Source organism: Pistacia vera, unplaced genomic scaffold (assembly GCF_008641045.1).
Source record: "Pistacia vera cultivar Batoury unplaced genomic scaffold, PisVer_v2 Contig169, whole genome shotgun sequence".
Lineage (NCBI taxonomy): Eukaryota > Viridiplantae > Streptophyta > Magnoliopsida > Sapindales > Anacardiaceae > Pistacia > Pistacia vera.
The window spans coordinates 681,417-704,582 of NW_022195779.1; the positions used below are offsets into that span (position 1 = coordinate 681,417).

Sequence of the window (23,166 nt, forward strand, 5' to 3'; positions counted from 1 at the left end):
GACCCATCAACCAAATATCCAGATGATTCGATATTGAGCAAACGACATGTTCCCACAAGGTTTACCAAAATCCAAGGTTCAACCCTTGGTTTGATTTGTTCCAGATACCCACCCTTAATTTACACTGTTTCTTTTATTTTAAAAGGTTAAGGGTAAAAGTGTCAAAACCCATTTCTCTCAACTCACCACTGTTACTGGTTTCCTTCTTCTCTTTTCCTTTCTTTTTCTTTTCTTCTTCTCCTCTCTTCCATATTCTTCTCTTCCTTTTTTCTTCTTCCTTTTTCTTCTTTCTTCTTCTCCAACAATTCTTCCTCTTCTTCTTCTTCTTCTCCTCTTTTCTCTCTCTTTCTTCTCTCTCTCCACCAACTACTTCTCCTCTACCACTGCTGGGAAAATGGAGGTTTTGGAGGTGGAAGGGTGGTGGTGTTTGTGGTGATGATGAGGACCCAACAAGCCGAGATCGAGCCAAATGGGACGAAATCAGGTGGTGGTGAGGTTGCAATGGCGGTAGATGGTGGAATGGTGTGGGTGGTGGTGGTGGTGATGGTAATGGTGACTTTGGGGTTTCGGGAGTTAGAGAGCTTTGTGTGGCTATGGTTGTGGCTTTGGCAGGGAGAGAGAAGCAACAAGAAGAGAGAAGGAGATAGAAGAAGACGAAGATGGGAGGGTAGCGGGCCCGAAATCGGTGGTGGTGAGGGATTGCAATGGCGGTAGATGGTTGGAATGGCGGGTGGTGGTGTGGTGGTGGTACTTTGGGGTTTCGGGAGGGAGAGAGGAGCGTGGTTGGTGTCTTGTGCTATGGAGGGAGAGAGAAGCGGCAAGAGAAGAAATGGGAGAATGAAGAGACGAAGATGGGAGGGTAGTTTGGTAATTGCCCTCCTTAGAATCCAACAGTGATTAACACTGTTAGTTTAAGGTGGGAATCTGAAAATAATGAAACCAGGAGTATACTTTTGGATTTCATCAAACCTCGGGTGGGAACATTTCGTTTACTCTTCGATATTTAATGTCATCACATTTCTGCCTCAAGAGACGTCAAAGTAGCAGAAACACTATCCATCATACATTACAACTTGCAGGAAAAGGATATATAGTACATAAATGTTTGTTCTTGGAACAGGTATGATAGGGGTTGACTGTTTTATGACCTTCGATGGTTTATATAATTGGAGTAATAGAGTGTTTGCAATGTGTAATAACCATCAAATTCTAATCCTGAATTGAATTGACCTCGGTCAAAAAAAGGTTTTACAAATAAATTTAGTAATCTGAAAATCCCTACAAAATTATAAAAATTGGATTCTCAGGACCAAATGAGCAAAATAACATGCAAATCCAACAGAGCGATGCTCCAAGAAAAAAAAGTGATGTTCATTTCAATCATTTTCTTTGTCCAAACTTCAAGTGCCAGTCAACAATTATCTACTACATTGACAATCTGTAGATCTAGGCTATATATGTATGCAGATTACCCATAACATGGACCCATCCCCGAATCGCATGAAAACTTTAAATCTTTTAGTACACTCAGTCTACACTGGCACCAAAATCATAGTTCAAGACCGGAATCAGCAACCGCATTAACAAATATCAACCACTACCACGTTTAAAATGTTCTCGAATAAATCTTCAGCATAGGTGGATACTTATCTCGAATGTATGCTCGAAGACACTTCTGGTAGGAGAAATCTTCCATCCACCCTCGGTTCTAACAACATACAGGCACCTTGAATGCCTGTATTCAGGATGTCGATCAACCTTCAGAGAAGTTAAAAGATCTATTAATTTGTTTCATATAGAGAAAATAATCTTTTATCTCATAACAGACAAAAAATAAGCTGAAGTGAGAAAATTTAGCCATCCAGGACAGCCATCTATATCCAACACATGTACCTAAATAAATTGCCTATAATAATACAATAATCAGTTCTGTTACTAACAATCCCAAACTGAAGAGATCCAATAGAATAGAGAAAAAAAGGTGAGAAATATAGAGGGAAAAGAGGATTCCAAATGACAAATAGGCGACACGACTGCAGGCAAAAATTTCTGTCTACAGATCTACATGCCAATCAAATGTGAGACAAAAACCCACCAAATCTTACCAAGCTTTGTGAAGAACCAATCAGAGGTATCACCTGATTTATCCGTGAATTAAAGTTCTAATTTTTTATGTTGAAAGTCAAAATTTTCTACCCCACATAAAGAGGGGACATTAAAATATGTCTGCAGGGAAATTCAAAAATCCTGTACCCAAGAAGTCAAAGGTGAACAATAAACTCAGTTTGCAACTAACTGCCCAAGTACCTAAAGTGTCTCAAACGTGCAGATAGGAATGTAAATTGGGCTCAGCTAGCACCAATCCCACAGTTTCAGCTGGCTAAGCTTTACTAAAATTAAAACAATCAGAAGTTCACTTGATCTAGGTAGTGGATGTGTCTCGGTCTGTGTGCATGTTTAAGCGTGGTGTGTACGTGTGTTTGTGGTTCAATTGATTTAAATTCATCCTACCTCAGAAGAACGATTTTACTTCAATTAGTAAGTAGATGAGTTAAAACTTTAAAATTTCAGGTCAAAGTCCTGCCAGAGGTGAATCTTCGAAATTGTAGGTCATATGAGTGTTTTGATTGTCTGGCTTAAGTGAGTCCAGTTGAAGCTCAAGCTGACGCAGTCCCTCGATGAGCTGATCCATAGTAAGGTAACTGATACAGGACTCAGTCAACAGACACTTAGCTTGCGGTAAGACAGGCCAAATACACTTAAAACCATCTTTTTAAGGTATCATTAGAATTGTGAAAAACAACTTCCATTCTCTTTTATGTAATTCTCCAGATATATTATTCTACTGTGATCTATTCTGAAATTTGTCCTGCAACTAGAAAAGAAAAATAGCCGCTGAAAAAAGTATATTAACATAAGGACGCCTGAACATTTTACACCACATCCATAAGAAACACAACAAATAATACGGAAGAAAGTATTCGATATTGTTAAGTTGTACTCTTGTGGTTGCAGACTCAAACACAGAAAGATAAAAAGTGCATTTATGGCAGAGAAAATTCAGCTCAAAGAGATTAAAAAGTTTTGTAATAATTCAAAATGGTCTTTTCTGTGTTACTAATTCTTCAGTGCCTAATTGCAGTTGCAAACAATAAATGGATCCAGCATCATCTGTATCAGTGTTTGGAACAAAATTAAGAATTTAACTTATATTTGGAGGAACGATTTTAGCCACAGCACATTATCCATATCCAGAATTAAACACACAAAAAAACTTCATCACCCACTCATGAAGAAACTAAAAGTATCGGTATCCATGAGATACCACGCAAGATGCTTTCTGATTAGTCTCCTTTAGGTGAAGCATTCCTATAGAGAATTTGCTGAAGCAAAAGTGATTTTAAATTATTGACGATACCTGGCCCTGACCCTGACAGTATAAAGGGATCAAATTTACTATTTACTTTTCATAAGACAAGGTACCAAAATGCTGCTAGTGTGTCAATGATAGAATGAAAACTTTTTCTCATCTCCTGAACTTATTAAGGGAGCAGAAACAACAAACAAACTAATGGATGATGAGCAACAACGCCCCTTTCCTTGGAGCTTGAATATCAAAAATCAAAGATGCAAAAAGGATAAAGACAAAAAAAACAAGGGCTTCAATTGCAAGAAATAGGCAAGGTGACCAATATTTGACAGAGGATTGTAATTGATAAAAAAGGTAAAGGATTAATGCAGAAGAAGGCAGAGTATTTGAAGATGACATTGTTTGAATTGTTTTTGCAACTCCCAATTGACCAAAATGAGATGGAAGTAAAATAATTTGTAATACATCACAAAAGATTCATTACGTAGGAAATAAAATATTCATAGGGCGTTGTATCATATAATGTTTTATTATAGATATATTAATTAATGGAAATAAAGATCACCTTGAAGATTACTGTGAATTTTAGAAAATATGTTTGGTTAGTTCGAATAATAGTAAATAATATATTGTTGGAGAATAAATGGGTGGGTATGTTATAAGATTACTAATTGCCCTCATTTTTATTGTTTAATAATAGTATTTTTTGATAATTTCTTTTTCTTTAACCCTTATTTTCAGATTTAGCAAAAACACCCTAGCAACCAAAAACGGTTTAAACTTAACAAAAAACCCCTACGCACCCAAGCCACTGCCGGTAGCAGCCACCACCCGCGGCAGCGAAGGCATACCACAAATTGGCTGTGAAACGGCCAATCTCTGTTGTTTCCGACCATTTGTATGTGATCCATGTTCGGAAAGGTTTTACCATTGCACCGACCATATACGGCCAGTCAAGGCCATAGATCTGGCCGTGAAACGATCTGGCCATTTTTGACCATTTCTATTAGATCCATGACCGAAAAGGGCCTCACCAAGCCGGTGTGCCATATACGCCAGTCGTACGCCATTATGGCGACTTTTGGCAGTCCATCGCGGTTGACGATGGCTGGCGGTGATGGCTAGATCTAGGTACAACAACTTTTGTGGCTTTCGTAATAATGATAACAAGGGCAATGTCGTCCGGAAAATTTAAAAGAGGACAAGGGTTAATGACAATAACAAGGGCAATGTCGTCCGAAAATTTAAAGTGAGCAAAAGGTTATATGATGAATTGAGTGTTTGTAATATTAACAAATATAATGCTAATTTGAACCAATGCTCAACTGTTTAGAGGGCACCATGGGACACAAATTGGATTACTTAGGGAATTATCTTTTATAATCAACCAAACATCGTCATCTCCTCATTTAAAAAAAATATTACCCCAGTTATCAATATTACCCCATCCAAACGGCCTCATAATTATATAATAGATTATGCAACTTTGACTTACCATAATGGAATCAAGACCGATCCAACTTTATCTTCACAATGTGATGATAAACAAGAAGATTTTCTACCACAGCTCTCTCATCTTCTGCTGTTAGACGTTTCCCTCCATATCCTAGAAGCGGGAAATATAATCAAATATAGCATTATACTTAAGATGAAGACATAATGTTTCATAAGAGTAATTAATCTCTATACATCAAAGACCATCACTCCAATTTCAACCACCAGAAGCATTATCAACAGTCTCTGATAACTGCCAAATAAATCTGAAAAATTATGCTTACTACCATTTTTGTGAATTGGGAATATTATGATCAACCTCAGGAAAAATTTTGTGGCATCACAAATTTCTATAGATTATTTAAATATCAGGATATGAAGTTGTTGGTTCCTTTATAGTTGTCATCCAGTGAAAAGTTTAAAAATTGAAAGTATTTTATTTATTTAGTTTCTAGTTTCTTATACAAAATCAAGCTAAATTCACTATGACGAGAACTTGATGAGCATGAAGCCACACATCAATCTTTCAAAATCTATATTGGTTAAAAAACTACCATGGATCCAAAGAAGGCTGGCTTCTAAGAAATTGAACCCCATTGTTACAAATTTTTATGCCAATTAAATAATGACAACTAAAAAAATTTAAGTGGAGAAGGAAGCACCTGGTTTTAGCATAATCTGATTCCCTTTGAAGTTTTCATCCGTTTAACAAGATATTTTGAGCAATTAGCAGAATGTAACCACGATCTCAGAAAAGTAGCCACTGCCACAGTATCTTTTCTAAACAACAAATGTGTAGCTATTATCTCTTCTTTGACTGATTAGGATCAAATATAACATTTAACATTATTAACTCAACAACTTTCTAAACCATCAGGTTTGAGATAAAGGTAACAATTAGAGTTGACTTAAGTAAATGAACGTGTAAGAGTTTCGTTTAATCAAATTTCAAGTGACAGTATCCTAACCTAATAAAAAAGCACACTGTCCTACATTTATAGTAATTATTTAAGTTAGTATTAGCACGCTTAACACAAAGATCCTATCAAATAACATATGACTAAATAGTTTAATGATTCAAAATAAATTAAAAGCTTTCAATAAGAAAGCAATACAATGCAAAAACAGTACAAAACATGCATTTGCTCTCATAATTAATCATTAAGCTCAGTAACACCATATAACAATAAACTAAACCACCACCACCACCACACACACACACCACACACACACCACACAAATAGAATAGAGGTTAACCTGTCGGAGTGAATAATCTCTTGGTACGAAACATTATGGTGGATATCTCGAAGAATCTCATCCTCTTTATCTTTCCACTCCTGTAATCAGGACGTTCCACCTGTTGTGTGGGGAGGGTCCTTCGTAGTGAAGACTGTTGCGGTGGTTTTTCTTCAGAAATTAAGTTCTCGTCCGGCTGAGTCGGCTCGGAAGATGTGGCTGAACATATAGTTTTTTCGGCGCGGGGAGGAGCCTGGCGGCCAGCCGAAGGCGCAGGAGCGGGATGCCCCTGAGTAGCAAAGGAGCAGCCATTGGAAGTTTTGAGTGGAGACGCTGAGAGTCCAGTGATTTCCTCGGGGTTTAGTGATCGATTACTACGTCGTCGTATCAGGATTGGGTACATGACCTACTTTATGGTGGCTTATGGACATAGATCGATTGGACTTTGAGTGGAGCTATAAACCCACTTAAGTTTAGTTACAATGATGATTTGATTTTTTTTTTTTTATTATTAAGGAGATTAATTGAGATTTGATGCATTTAAGTTGATGGAAATAAATTGTTGGCATTTAAATATAAATATTTAAAAAAGATTTTAAAAGTGGGATAGAGGCAGCATATTATTATGGAGGAGGATTATAACTATATGATTCAAGAGAGGGATTGATATATACTACTGACGTGGCGATAGTCAAGGTAGAGAACAATGATCTAAAGACGTACACACTAAAAAATGAGTTCAATTAAATCCACTTAAATTTAAAAAAAAAATTTATTTTGACTTTTTAAATTTATATAAACCTACTCAAACTTAAATAAAATTATATTTTATAATATTTATAATTTTAATCCCAATTTATTAAAATTATAAATTTAAATATTTTGAATTCACCTATAAAATACCCACGCGTCCCTGGCAGATCCAGTTCTTTTTTAGTTTTTTTTTCACGTGGGGTATGTAGCCCTGATGACTAAAGACATAGTCTCTTAGGATGGTCATCATCTCACCTATTTTTTTTTTTTTTTTTTTTTTTTTCAACTTTATTAGTTACCTTTCCTGCGTTGAATAGTCTACATAAGAGATCCTGCGTCCCCATATATTACACCCTTTCAAATTTTATGGTGTTGTCCTCCTCATACCATGACTTTTATCCTTTATTTGTAGAGTGACAGAAAAATTTAATAATAGGAGGTTTTATATATATATATATAAAATATATAAATAAAACAATGAGGTGTGTTTTATAAATAAAATAAAAAAGAGGTCCTATTTTCAATATAACATATGATATTGTTATGCCTAAAATAAGAGCTGACGTTATTGATGTCAACGAACATCAATCAGATTCAGAAAAGTTTTGTGTCATCTAAGATTTGTCACGTCTTGAAGACAGGAAGAATATTTGTCAACAAGCGTTGACTCAAGTATTTGTCTGTAAATAATTTGGTTCCGCATTGTCACAACCCCATTTAATTTAAAGATATTCTTTAATTTCTCAACCAATGAGAAGATATGAGAGATTTACACGCACAATCCACTTACAGGATTGTAATCATTACCTTGAGTATAGCAGAATAAATAGGAACTCCCCCTCAAAAATCGAGATCAGACCCCTTGAATTCTGCAAATAAAATAAACACAATTATGAGAAATAGACTGCTTAACATTCTCTAAGAATCCTTAGAACACTAAACATTTTAATACCATATCGCAATTTCAACCTAGTATAATCTTGGTTAACGACCAAACATACTTATATAAAAAAAAAAATTGATGTATGATTCGCTTTAAGATCTGAATTATATAAAACTTTATTGTCTATTTATTGTTTTATGTCTTTGCATGCTATTGTGAAAACAATCATAAAGACATGTATTGTGAAAACAATGCCATAATCAATATAATAATTATCCACGTGTGATTTTAACATTTTATACGTTAAAGTCGTTATAGTTAAAGTCGTTGATGTAAAATACGATCACGTGTGAATAATCATAATACTGAAGGAGATGGCATGCATTATAAATTAAGCATAAAGATACCTATAACATACTTACAAATCATTAATTATGCAATAACACATTGAAATGTGGAAGTTAGCTAATGGAGACTACAAACAAAACAATGATGCACTTGCTTTAAATTGGAGAATACATCAACTGTAACTGTATATTAAATAAATACAAGTACATTAAATTCTATTGTTTTTTATTAATGACAAGTCATATAAATGGAAATTTTTAGAAATGTTGACATATATAAAAATTTGGTGAATTGAGTTGTTATTTTGAAACATCCTACATCTGATTTTTTTTATGTATACAAATAGCATATTGTTAAAAATGATTGAAAGTTTTTTCATTCCACACGAGTGATAAGGTTTGCAGACAAATTGAAAAATAATAAGAAAGAATTTGATTTAAATTTGAAAATTTTCATAAATCTCAAATACTTTGATTGTATAACAATGAAAGGATGGTTCTGTTCTGTTTCATAATTTTTGATTTGGTTGTAACAAACAAAAATGATGTCTCCATGCAAGATAACAAACTTTGACTCTTCTTTTTATGACTAAAATAGGTTAGAATTACATTAATTAAATCCATAAATTACAATTGGTGTAAGTAAATATTGTTAAAGAGTTTTGAAAATTCAGAAGCAGGGGAGGGATAAGAGAAGCTAACCTGTCTATACTCATCAGATTTTACACACAGATTCTGGATAAATATTGTTTATAGTGGAAGGAAGTATGATGGCAGAAGATATAATTCAAGTGAACGCCCTCATCTGCTTACAGTAAGCCCTCCCTCCTATAATATATCTTTTTATTTTATTTCTTTTCACTGAGAAGGAGGAGAGTGCATGATCAACCCGTGGGATAAGCTCTTTTATTATTAAAAGATAAATAAAAGGAACTACACCTCCACAAAAGCCAAATTGAAATCCGATTTCATGTCCGTGTCTGACATTTCGAAGCACAGAGCCACTCCTAGACGTCTCTGACTCCTGAGTTGCTCACCTTCAAAGGCTTGCCCAAGATAAAAAAACTGAGGCCAAAATACCTAACCGTTCATTCTTCAACTCTCCCTGGATGGGCCAGTCTCCTTCGACGGCCGCAATCACAGCCGCCGAGAACCCAACCACAGCCAGCGATACAGTAACAAACCAACGGCTGCGATCTCCCCGATGCAAGTTGACTACAATATAGCGAACATGTCGACGAAGCGTCTGATTTATCTCAAATCTGCCCGACGAGTGCTTGGTTGCATTTTCCAGTCTCTCAGCTCCGGTGACCGCAAAAAATGCTCTCTGGTATGTCGTCGTTGGCTCAGAATCGAGGGACAGAGTCGTCACCGTCTCTCTCTCAACCCAAATCAGATCTCCAAAAGTGATTCCGTCACTTTTTTCCCGATTCGACGTCGTCACGAAGCTTGCACCAAATGTGACCGTAGATCCTCAGTATCGGGGACGACGCACTTGTTTTAATATCTCTCAAGTGCCGAAACCTCACGCGCTTGAAGCTCGATTGCCGAGAGCTGACCGATGCTGGAATGTCAGTGTTGCTAAAAACTGCAAGGGTTTGAAGAACTCTCGTGTGGATCTTGCACTTTTGGAGCCAAGTTATGAACGCAGTCTCGATAACTGCTCGACTTTAGAAGAGTTTCGATAAAAGGCTTCGAGGAATTACAGACGAGCCCGCTGAGCCGATTGGACCCGTGTCTTCACGTCACTTAAAACAATTTGTTTAAGGAGCTTTACAACGGACGTGTTTTGGTCCCCTGATAATTGGAGCAAATAAACTAAGAACGTTAAAGCTTTTTAGGTGTTCTGGGGATTGGGACAAGCTTCTTCAACTCCGTAACGGATCGGTCACGAGTTGGGGAGATTCATCTCGAGAGAATCCAATTTACCGCGTTGGACTCGCTGCAATATCAACTGTTTAGATCTGGAAATTCTACATCTGGTTAAAACTCCAGAATGCACAAATTTACTGCGGCGTTATCTGAACGTTGTAAGCTATTGAGAAAACTTCATATTGATGGATGGAAAGCTAATCGAATAGGAGATGAAGGACAATAAGTGTTGCAAAATGTTGCCCTAATTTACAAGAGTTGTTCTGATTGGTGAAACCCAACCAATTGAGTTTAAATTTTGGCATCAAATTGTCAGAATCTAGAGCGTTAGCCTTGTGTGGTAGTACACAGTGGGTGACAATGAATATCCTGCATAGCTGCAATGCGTAGCATTGAAAAAGCTTTGTATTAAGTTGTCCAGTGTCGGACCACGGAATGGAGCTCTGGCTAATGGTTGTCCAAACTTAATCAAAGTAAAGTGAAGAAATGTAGAGGAGTAACTTCGGAGGGTGCTGATTGGTTGAGAGCAAGGAGGGAATGCGTTGTTGTAAATTTAGATAGTGGCGACCCTGAACATCATGATGCCAGTGACGTAGGACCTCTAGAAAATGGTGCTGAATTTCCTCCGCAATGGTGGCTGCTAGGTGCACCAGGTAGTAATAGCGATCAACTTCTTTCAAGTCTAGATTAGGGCTTTGGAGTGGAAGGAGTTTGGTGGCATGCACTTTCAGGAGGTGGTCAAGTGGTAATAGCAGTTCAAGGAATAGTTAGTTAAAAACTCAATTTAACTTGTTTCTTCATATGTTTTACATATTTTTTGTTGGATTGTCTTATTCTGTCCTCAGGTGTATTAATTCTATCGTGTGTCTTGTTTATTTGTCTTATGATTGTAACTTCACTTGCAAAAAGTGATCATTTTGGTTTCCTTTGCTTACATTCCTTTCATTTTAATATCTGTGCTAAGCTTCTGTTTCATATATTTGTATTTCTATGTTCAGCAACTTTACCTTTGACAACAATTGCTGTCCATAATTTCCATGACTTAGTTCCTGTTTATCTTTAATAATGTTGGTAAAAAGATGACTCATGCTAAGGAGTAAATTATGCCACATCATGGAAATACACTTGGACATGATGTTTTTATGTATTAAACTGCATTCTGTAAAGTCTATCATACTAATATGGGTAAACTTTTGAAAGTTGTGGCATTTGGAAGACTTTTCAAATCTATTAAGAAATTTGGGACATCTTTTTTACTTCGTGATTTCATGTAAGTTAACCATACCCATTAGCTGTAGTTCAGTAGTTACAGAGAGATTTGGTTACTGGCTTCAGGTTGAGAAAACCTTGTTTAAGCCAGTTGGTAGGACTTTGAGATACCTGAGGTGGAATATATATTTGAGGTTTGTTGGTTACTAGAGACTTTGATGTTTTCATCTTTTGAAGAAGTGCAATACAATTTCTGGTTTGTTTAAAACCGAGTAGAATATATATCTAATGCTGGGGCTATGGCATATTTATTGTTGAGTATGATGATAGAAATTGAGTAGTAGATTTTTGATGGATTCCTAAACTAAATTTTTACTAAAGTGCAGTTTGAACCAGAGCGGGTCATAATATTTTAAACATCACTGTATAATATCCAATTTTGGATCTGTAAATTGCTTATTTATCTTAACTTTTTCTTGATTTGTGGTTTGCATGTTGTGACCATTTCCTTTTATCAAATGACCTTGGTCAAGGACCTTGCTCCAATTTCAAACCTAACCAATTCTAGGAGTTTGTTGTGCCTATGGTTTTGTTGTCAACTGGAAACTAAACTTGTAGCGATTGGTTTTGTGCAATTATAGCATTCTTTATTCTAAAGTTGGTTGTAAAGGTTGCATCTCCATACTTTTTCACTTGCTTTTCGCTGGTACCTTATGGAAGCAAGGTTGTTTTGTAATTGTGGTTAAGTTTGGTAAACCTCCATAATGTACATTGGATCTGCCCAGTTTGTTTATTGAAGTTACTTTATTAATGTTTGATGAATAAGTAAGTAAGATTGAATAGCGTTTAACATGATTATAGTGTCCCAAGTTTTGTCTAGAATCAAACGTAATTCTAATTTGTATTGTCGTGGTTGTAGATGTGAATATTCTTTAGTGTGTATGGGTAAGAAAATTGTTGTATTCTTAGACAGTTTAGCAGGCTTTAACTTGTTGAAGACGTAACTTGTCTTAAACTCCACGAATGATAATTGTTTTAATTTATGTGAAATGAAGGCGTTATCAGTTGCTTGTTAATAAGGAATTTGATTTAGGGTTTGTTGAACCGACGCCCTCAGTAGCAGACCCCCAGTCTCTGAACAATTACAAACCACCGACTTCGGGACTTGGAGGAGGGAAGGCAGATTGTCTTTACCGAACTGGACTTATTTTATGGAAAAATAGTTACCCTTGTGAAGACGTGGACTTGTGACCATTGCCTTTTGACTGATAATTGCTGGATTTTCAAAGAAAATGAAGACCATTTTTTATGCTTTTAAAATAGTGGACGAATGATGGTACTGATTGTAGAGAAATTAAAAAATGAGTGTGGAGATTTTAAAAACTTAACATTAGGTTTGAAGATTTCAAATGGTGGAACTTTAAATATGGAAATCTGTCTTATCCAGAGGAGTTTACCCAGCCTCGTTGATCTTCCATTGCAACTTGCATTGGGCCTTGGCTTTATGGTCAAGGACATAAGCACACGAACATCTCGTGGAGCTTTATAGTTGACCTGCTTAACTTCCATTTTGCCGGTTAATACAAGTTGTGCGGAAACTTGGAGTACAAGATGGGCGGAAACTTGCAGTAAATAACGCGTGAGAAATACTATACTAACAAACTTTTTTTATTAACTTTCTTTTATAAATATGTCATATCAACTGATAATGAACCCCACCTATCCAATAATGGATCCTGCTTGACCAAATATGAACTAACTAATTATGAATTGATCAATTACGAACTGTCACATCAACGTTTGTAAGAAAAAGTTGTGAAAAATATTTGTCAACCTATCTTTATTCAAATAATATGTTCTCACCCAAGGTTTTGCGAAATCCAAGGTTGATACCTTTGGTTTCATAAATCCCAAATTGCCATCCTTAAATGGATGTCGTTTCGTTTCTTTTAACTGTTAAAGGTTAAAATGGTCATTTAATATTTTCATTTCTGAAAAACACTTTCACCCACTCGACACCATCTCCGGCCTAAAACACTTCCAAATCAATCACAATAAACTTCCAAACAACCATTAATCTCAATTTCCTTTAAAAAATCTTCAAAACAAACACCAATCAAATCCGAAATTCACCAAAATCGTGAAACCCTAAGGGAAGAGACGACCAGCAAACGACGAGCAACTGGGACTTGGGATGTTGAGGGTTTTGGAGAGGGAATGCTGGTGGTGCAAAAGGTGGTGGTGGTAGGGGAATTTCCGATGAAGGGAGCAACCATAATTTTGCTGAGAAGACAATAATTGCGTGAAACCCTAAGGGTTGGCGACATCGATCGACGTGCAATTGTGGTGGTGGAGGTTAGGGGGTTTTGGTGGGGTACTCTGATGAGGGGAATGGTGGGATTGGGGGTGATTATTGTTGACGGATTCGACTGGAAAAGCTTGAAACCTATGGGCGAGAGGGAGTGGCAACAGAAAGCTAGGGAGGAATGGATGTGTCAGGGTAGGGCTGCAATCGACTAGAAGTTTGCCCAATGGGGATAGGCACTGGGCAGTGGGTGTTGGATTGCTAGGTGTTGGGCGCTGGACGAGCACATGCAAATGGCAAGGCAGTCCTCTTCAGAAATATGTCGAACGGGTGGTGTGGCAGCAACTGAAAAAAAATCAATCTCCCATCCTCGATTCATCCAAAACCCAAAAAATCAACAAACAACACTCCAAAAAAACACTCAATCAAACTCCAAACATGACCCCAACACTCAATCTCCAATCAAAAAACAAACCACCAAAATTACACAAAAGGTCGACAACAGTGAAGAAGAGAAGGGGAGATGAAGAAGAAGAAGGTTCGAGGGTTGTTTGGTAAAAGCATCTGCTGCTCCTGTGTCTAAACCCATCTGTCACTAAAAATTAAGGTCGGGAATCTGGAATTTATGAAACCAAGTGTACCAACCTTGGATTTCACTAAACCTTAGGTGGGAACATATCGTTTACTATGAAAACTTGTGTTCCTCAGTCACGTAGTATTACTGTTTGTGGTATTTCATGATTTTCATGCCTTCTGGCTCAAAGCTTCATCACCTGACATCAGAGTCATCAAGCTATATTTTGTGGTAAAACAAGGATCGGACTAGTTAAACAAGATATAAGCACAGAGCCGATTGGACCGGTGTGGCTTCATCGTCACTTAAACAATTTGTTTAAAGGAGCTTTACAACGGACAGTGTTTTGGTCCCCTGATAATTGGAGCAAATAAACTAAGAACGTTAAAGCTTTTTAGGTGTTCTGGGGATTGGGACAAGCCTTCAACTCGTAACGGATCGGGTCACGAGTTTGGGGAATTCATCTGGAGAAATCCAAGTTACCGACGTTGACTCGCTGCATATCTAACTGTTTAGATCTGGAAATTCTACATCGGTTAAACTCCAGAATGCACAAATCTTGGACTGGCGTCGTTATCTGAACGTTGTAAGCTATTGAGAAAACTTCATATTGATGGATGGAAAGCTAATCGAATAGGAGTGAAGGACTAATAGTGTTGCAAAATGTTGCCCTAATCTACAAGAGTTGTTCTGATTGGTGTAAACCACACCAAATTGAGTTTAAAATTTTGGCATCAAATTGTCAGAATCTAGAGCGGTTAGCCTTGTGGTAGTGACACGGGGGTGACAATGAAATATCCTGCATAGCTGCAAAATGCGTAGCATTGAAAAAGCTTTGTATTAAGAGTTGTCCAGTGTCGGACCACGGAATGGAGGCTCTGGCTAATGGTTGTCCAAACTTAATCAAGTAAAGGTGAAGAAATGTAGAGGTAACTTCGGAGGGTGCTGATTGGTTGAGAGCAAGGAGGGAATGCGTTGTTGTAAATTAGATATGGCGAGCCTGAACATCATGATCCAGTGACGTGGACCTCTAGATATGTGCTGAATTTCCTCCGCATATGGTGGCTGCTAGTGGTGCACCAGGTAGTACTAGTCGTCAACTTCCTTCAAGCTAGATTAGGGCTTTGGAGTGAAGGAGTTTGGTGGCATGCACTTTCAGGGGTGGTCAAGTGGTAATAGCAGTTCAAGAATAGTTTAGTTTAAAAACTCAATTAACTTGTTTCTTCATATGTTTTACATAATTTTTGTTGGATTGTCTTATTCTGTCCTCAGGTGTATTTAATTCTATGCTGTGTGCTTGTTTATTTGTCTTATGAATTGTAACTTCACTTGCAAAAAGTGATCATTTTGGTTCCTTTGCTTACATTCTTTCTTCATTTTAATATCTGTGCTAACTTCTGTTTCATATAAATTTGTATTTCTATGTTCAGCAACTTTACCTTTGACAACAATTGCTGTCCATAATTTCCATGGACTGTAGTTCCTGTTTATCTTATTAATAATGTTGGTAAAAAGATGACTACATGCTAAGGAGGTAAATTATGCCACATCAGGAATACACTTGGACATGGTTTTTATGTTTAAACTGCATTCTGTAAAGTCTTCATACTAATATTGGGTAACTTTTTGAAAGTTGTGGCATTTGGAGCTTTTCAAATCTATTAAGAAATTTGGGACATCTTTTTTACTTCGTGATTTCATGTAAGTTAAACATACCCATTAGCTGTAGTTCAGTAGTTACGAGAGATTTGGTTACTGGCTTCAGTTGAGAAAACCTTTGTTTAAGCCAGTTGAGTCAGGACTTTGAGATACCTGAGGTGGAATACATTTTTTGAGGTTTGTTGGTTACTAGAGGAACTTTGATGTTTTCATCTTTTGAAGAACGTGCAATACAATTTTCTGGATTTGTTTAGAAACCGGTAGGATATACATCTAATGCTGGGGCTATGGCATATGTTTGTTGAGTATGGATGATAGAATTGAGTCAGTAGATTTTATGATATTCCTATAACTAAATTTTTACTAAGAGTGCAGTTTGAACCAGAGCGGGTCCATAATAGTTTAAACATCAGCTGTATATATAACCAATTTTGGATCTGTAAATTGCTTATTTATCTTTCAACTTTTTCTTGATTTGTGTTTGCATGTTGTGAACCAGTTTCCTTTTATCAAATGACCTTGTCAAGAGCCTTGCTCCAATTTCAAACTAACCAATTCTAGGAGTTTGTTGTGCTCTATGGTTTGGGTGTCAACTGGAAACATAACTTGTAGCGATTGGTTTTGTGGCAAATTATAGCTTCTTTATTCTAATATGAGTTTGTAAAGGTTGCATCTCCATACTTTTTCACTTGCTTTTCGCTGGTACCTTATGAAGCAAGGTTGTTTTGTAATTGATATGGTTAAGTTGGTAAACCTCCATAATGTAGCATTGGAGTCTGCCCTAGTTTGTTTATTGAAGTTACTTTTTAATGTTGATGAATAAGTGAAGTAAAGATTGAATAGACGTTTAACATGATTATAGTTGTCCCAAGTTTTGTCTAGAATCAAACGTAATTCTAATATTGTATTGTCGTGCGTTGTAGATGTGAATATTCTTTAGTTTGGTATGGTAAGAAAATTGTTGTATCTTAAGACAGATTAGCAAGGCTTTTAACTTGTTGAGACGTACAATTTGTCTTAAACTCACGGAATGAATAATTGTTTTTAATTTATGTGAAATGAAGGCGTTTCATGTTCTGTGTTAATAAGGAATTTGATTTAGGAGTTTGTTGAACCGACGCCCCAGCTACCAGACCCCCAGTCTCTGAACAATTACAAACCACCGACTTCGGGACTTGGGATGGGAGGGAAGGCAGATTGTCTTACCGCATGGACTTATTTTTATGGAAAAATAGTTACCCTTGTGAATAGCGTGGACTGTGACCATTGCCCTTGTTGACTGATAAATTGCTGCGATTTTCAAAGAAAAAGAAGACCATTTTTTATGCTTTTAAATAGTGGACGGAATGATAGTACATGATTGTAGAGAAATTTAAAAATGAGTGGAGTTTTTAAAAACTTAAACCATTAGTTTTGAAATTTCAATGGTGGAACTTGATTACTTGAATATGGAAACTGTCTTATTCCAGAGGAGTTTACCCAGCCGTCGTTGATCTTCCATTGCACTTGCTTGGCTTGCTTTTTGGTCAAGGACACAAGCACACGAAAATCTCGTGGAGCTTTGTATTTGACCTGCTTAGTGCTTTAGGCACTTCCATTTTGCCGGTTAATACAAGTTGGGCGGAAACTTGGAGTTACAAGTTGGGAGGAAACTTGGAGTAAATAACACGTAGAAATACTATACTAACAAACTATTCTCACTAACTTTCTTTCATAAATACGTATATCAACTAGTAATGGGCTCCGCTTGCCCAACAATGGATCCGCTTGATCAAATACGAACTGACCAATTATGAACTGACTAGTTGCGAGCTATCATATCAGCATTTGTGAGAGTTGTGAGAAATATTTGTCAACCTATCTTTATTTAATAAACATGTTCTTACGCGCGCCCAGTGCCCTAACGCCCAACGCCTGCTCTGTACCATCCCTTCTGGCCCTCCTGACCACCTGTCCCTTTCCAACACCAAACCCCTTCACCACTGGAATTTTTTTCACAAATCCCGCTATTCTGAATCTTTCAACTCCCCTAAACCCACCATTTTTTTCCTGCCACCAAGTGTTCAACAAAATGCCCGAACCAACATCCCCCACTCCCAAATAACACCATACTGCATCCAACCCAGGCCAACACTTTAAATACTCCCTCCACCCCCTCCCAGCAGCCGCAAAATTAGAAATTTGAGGAAATCTTTATGGATTAGACATTTGGAGCCATGATGGATGACAAGTATTTGCTATCCACTTTCTCAAATGTGACGATTCAAGGGCCAAGGTTTTTCATCACAAAAACTCTTTCTTTGGTTTTCTTGAGTTTGAATCTATGATAATGCAGGTTCATCATTGTTATCTTTTAATGGCTTAAAATGCCGAAGTCTAAGAAGCTTTTCAAGCTCAACTGGGCGTCTTCAGAGCCCTGGGAAAAAAGTCAGTTTCTAAGCCAGTTTTAGAAAAGAAAAGTGCGGGTAAGAGCATATCAGAAGTGTCCTCCTCTTGGGCGGATAAGGTTAGAGTGACAGAGGTCAGGTCCCATTTCACCCTTGAAGCTGTGGACCTTGATATTAAGGATGACATCTTACATATCTCGGATGATGTTATTGATGACAATGATGTTGACTGGCTCCGCTGTATTGTGGGTATTTCTCGGGGTATTCTATGCCATTTCATGTTGCCCGCTCAATTGCTTTCTGTGCAGAGAAGCTGTGGGTTTGGAGGATATTATGTCCACTGGTACTGGTTTCTTTATCTTCAGATTTACGGATGAGGATGCGTTGCATTCAATCTTAGAGAAGTCGTGGATGTTTGGGGGCAAGTTGATTGTTCTGCAACAATGACATGCTCGTTTTTTATAAAAGCCGCTCTCCAAGGTTCCGGTATGGGCTCGTTTGCATAGGTGCCTTATCCTTTATGGTCTCACAAAGGACTTTGCATGGTTCTTCTATGTTGGTCAGCCGTTGTCGAGTGACAAGACTACTTCTGAACGGACCCGTTTAGATTATGCACGTGTATGTGTTGAGATAGATGCAGCCAAGCCTCTCAAGCGCCAATTTGAATTTCAATGCCGATTATCTACTGAACCCATTCAGATTACAGTGGAATATGAGTGGACCCCCAAGAGATGCCCCAATGCTGTGTTTTGGCCATGTTTGTCACCAACTAGAGTTCTACTGCACCTATGGCTTAGGATAGAGTAAGACAATTATTAGCTTCCAAAAGGCATCGGGGAGTGGTATTATAGTCAATCTGAGGACCACGAGCATTTGGACAGTCAGTTACTACTGATCCCATTAGGGAGGAGGAGCGACATAGGGATGTTTCAGCACCAGCTGGGGTTTCAGTTCTGGATGGGGTTACTACCATGCATTATAGTGCAGCTACAGTTGGGGATTTTTTTGGATTTCATGCCAGTAGAGATGAATTCTCCAACTCTGTTTTGGGTCGAATCTTGATACGCTTTTTCCTATCGAAGTTGAGCAGGACCCATTATGGGCTTCACAAATTGCACGGGAAACACTCAGGCTTCCCTATGAGTTCTCGGAGCAGGCAATCTACTTCCTCCAACAGGTTTTGTCTCGCTTGTTTGCATAGTGATGACCTCCAGATGCCAGATGCCAGATGCCACCTTATCTGGATCAGTTTTCTTACCACCCTTGAAAAAGAAAAAGGGTCAGGGAAAGCGGGGCCTAGGCCTAAGTGATTGTATAGCTTGTTTCTATCCCAGTTCCAATGATAGGGAATTGGATATTAGAGGCCTTAACGGCTTTTCGAAACAACGCACGGTGAGGATTGGATTTCTGATTCGTTTTTGGTTTGATTGGTTTGTTGGAAACTAAGGTTCAACAGTCTCATCTACAGTCAATGTCTCGACAGTTTGTCCTTCGTGGCAGTTTTTGTCAATGTGACGAACTCTATTGCTTGCCGAATCTTGTATGTTGGGATCCTTCTCTGTACTTTGTAGATAACCTTCATCCCTCTTTAGGAGGTCACTTGCAGGGTTACTCATGTTTCAAAGGGGTTCTTCTTTGGGATTACCTTTGTGTATGGTTCTAATGACCCTGGGAATCGCCGCAACCTGTGGGATTTCCTTAGGGATCAGGAGGCGAAGTTTGATTCAGAGGTTACCATGGCTTGTGTGTTGGTGATTTAATGCCATTTTGGGAGCCTCTGTAGAGTGGTGGTGATCCTGCGTGCCATGGTTATATGGATGATTTTGGCACTATATCATGATATGAGTTGATTGGAGTTCCTTTTACTAGGCTTCGGTATACTGGCATAACAGTCAACAAGGCGCTGGGATTATTCTACGAAACTCGATTGGGTCTTTGCATCGCTTTCTTGGTTCATTGATCGGCCGACCACAGTTTCAGAGTTTCGACCTCGGAATGTGTCAAATCATAGCTCTATGTTGTCCAGTTTGGCTCTCGTTGTGGCAAGGTACCATCCCCTTTTAAATTTCTAAATTTTTGAGCTGATCGTGCAGATTTTATGGATATTGTTCAGATAGTTTAGGATGAGCTTATTGTAGGCAATCCTATGTTCTGTCTTACGCAGAAATTGGGCTATTGAAACAGAAGCTCAAATCTCTACATGTTAGGGATTCCACCATATCTCCAGCAGGGTAATTGGCTCTTGCTCAGTGGGCGACAACCCAAGCAAATTTGGACCGGAACCCCCTTTCTACTGATGTATCTCTCAGGGAGAGGAACCTTACCATCGATATTTCAATCTTTGTCGAGATGATGAGGCTTTTTTTAAGCAGCGATCTCGTGTTCAGTGGCTGAATTTAGGGGATCAGAATACTAAGTTTTTCAAAGTCGTTGATCCACAGGGTTCGGAACCGTATCCACGGTTTAACTGATTGGGAATGTACTTATATTACTGACAGTCAGGGTTTAGGGTGTTTGGTATGGGTTTTTTTCAAGATCTTCTTACTTGCCCCTACTCAACCTCGGATGGCGGAGGCTTCCATGTATTTTTCTGGCACATTCCTTCTGATATGATTTCTCCCTTGACTGCTCCTATCACTGATGATGAGATTAGGACTATTTTTATCTCTCTCGGACGATAAGCCCCTGTCCGGATGGATACCTTCTTTGTTTTTTAAGCGGCATGGAGATTATTAGTACAATCTCAAAGACGTGGTGAGATATTTCTTTGTTACTAATGAAATGCAAGATGTGTTAATGCTACCAGGATTGCTTTGATCCCTAAGGTGGAGAACCCAAGTCGTATGACTGACTTTAGACCGATATCTTGTTGTACGTACTATACAAGTGCATTACTAAGGTTATAGTGAATCGGTTAAAAGTATGCTTCTGGTGTTATGGGAGTTCTCAATCGGCTTTTGTCCCAGGTCGAAGGATTTCTGATAATTTCTGCTGACTTATGAGCTTTGTGGAATTATCATCTTGGGGGTCCTTTACCTCGATGTGCCCTAAAAGTTGATATTCGGAAAGCTTTTGATACTGTGAGTGGGATTTCATCTCTTTGGGTTGCGTACCGTTGGGATTCCCGAGCGTATGGTGAGGTGGATCATGACGTGTATCTTACAACGTATTTCTCTGTTGCCCTGAACGGAGAGCTACATGGTTTTTTTTGGTCCTCCCGGGTGTTTGGCGTGGGGACCATCTTTCTCCTACTTATTCATTTTGGCTATGGAGGTTTAGTTGGTATCCTTCGAGAAACTCTTCAAAGCCCTGGGTTTCATTATCATTGGAGGTGTAGGCAGCAGCTATTACTCTTTGTGTTTTGCGGATGATCGATTGGTGTTTGTCGGCAGATGCTTCCTGTTGCCTGATAAAATCGACCTTGGATCTTTTGTCAAGGTTTCTGGGTTGGTGACTAACGCAGAGAAAAAGCTATTGTTTCTTTCTAGATTACAGATGAGAGCAAGTTCGTTTTGCAGTCTATTTGAGTTTCCAGTTGGGGGTGTTACCGATCAGATATCTAGGGGTTCCTCTGATCTCTACCCGGCTTTGGCATTCTGATTGTAGCCTTGTTAGAACGAATTCTGTCTCGGATCAGGCTATGGACGTCGGCATCTTTGACCTATGGCCCTTCAACTGACAAGTCGGTTCTTTTTCTCCATACAAGTCCATTGGTCATCCATGTTTCTTTTTCCGGCAGCTACTTTAAACATTGAGAGTATTTTGGCCTCATTTATCTGGAAGGGTACTTCTCTATCCCCTTCGGCTGCTAAGGTTGCTGGTCTTTTGTTTGCTATCCATTGAGAGAGAGTGGTCTAGGGATTAAAGGATCTAAGATTGGAATAGAGCACGCATTCTTAAGCACGTCTGGAGACTGCTTATGATAGGTCTTCTATATGGTCCTCTTGGGCCCATTTAGTTCTCTTCCGTAGTCAGCCTTTTTGGCATATTCGACTTACATCTAGAGCTTCATGGGTTTGGAGGAAGATCTTACTCGGTAGAGATTGGTCCCGGGGTCTTATTGTGACTTGTATCTGATGGTAGGGACACCTTTTTATAGGGGATCACTGGCTATCGTAAGACCCTTGTGTGACTTGCTCCCTCTTAGGATTTTGACTTCTACTGGTTTGCCATGGGACGCTCTAGTTTCGAATATTATTCGAGATGGTTCGTGGGATTTTCCTTCGAGTAGTGCAGATCTTCAGCATATCTAGGACTATATTACAGTGCAGCCTTCAGTGGGTCGTCCTGATCATCTGTGTTGGAAGGGAAGGTCACTCGTCTGGACGATTCTCTATTGATTCAGCCTGGGATGTGTTTGAGGGACATACAGGTTGTGAACTCGATTCATCATCTCTTGTGGTTTCCACGGCATATTCCACGCCACTCTTTCATTATGTGGCTAGCTTCACTCATATCGACTCGCACCATGGACGGCTCAGCTCAGTCTCCTGGTGTCATTACATCCTCCTTTGTGTTTTGTGCAAGTCGGCTACAAAGACCCATGACCATTTGTTTTTTAACTGTGACTTCTCTAGTTTGTTTGGCGGGAGGTCACTACCAGGACATTCTCTACATGGCCTAATCTCTCTTGGCTCCCTTGCTCCAGTGGGCTAGCTTGCATCTTAGACGTAAAGGAGATTTCAGGCACCTTCTTTCCCGTTAGTCCTTTCAGCTACAGTTTATTTTCTATGGTTTGAACGGAATAACTGTGTGTTTCGCCAGCACTGTAGCTCTCGCAAAGATACGGTCTTAGCTATTTGTGATTTAGTCTAGCCAAGATATTGGTTTAACACCCAAGTATGAGATCTCGGCCCAGCTCCGTGCGATTTAGCATCTTCCCAATTAGCTTTGTAGGGAGTCTGCGTGCTCTTTATGCCGGTTTGTAACTTTGGTGTTTATGACATCTTCTTGATTGTTTTTGTGGGGAGCCTGCGTGTTCTTTTATGTTAATCTGTGGCTTTGTGGTTTTCTTCCATGTGTTTTTCTGACCGAGTTTTATCAGTCTTTCTCTCGAGGTATGCCCCTCGTTTTTTTA

General features: G+C 38.5%; 1 pseudogene; it reads left to right on the forward strand.

The window, feature by feature from the left end:
• The first annotated feature begins 9,192 nt into the window (after positions 1 to 9,192).
• Positions 9,193 to 10,726, forward strand: LOC116125606 (annotated as a pseudogene).
• Positions 10,727 to 23,166: the final 12,440 nt, after the last annotated feature.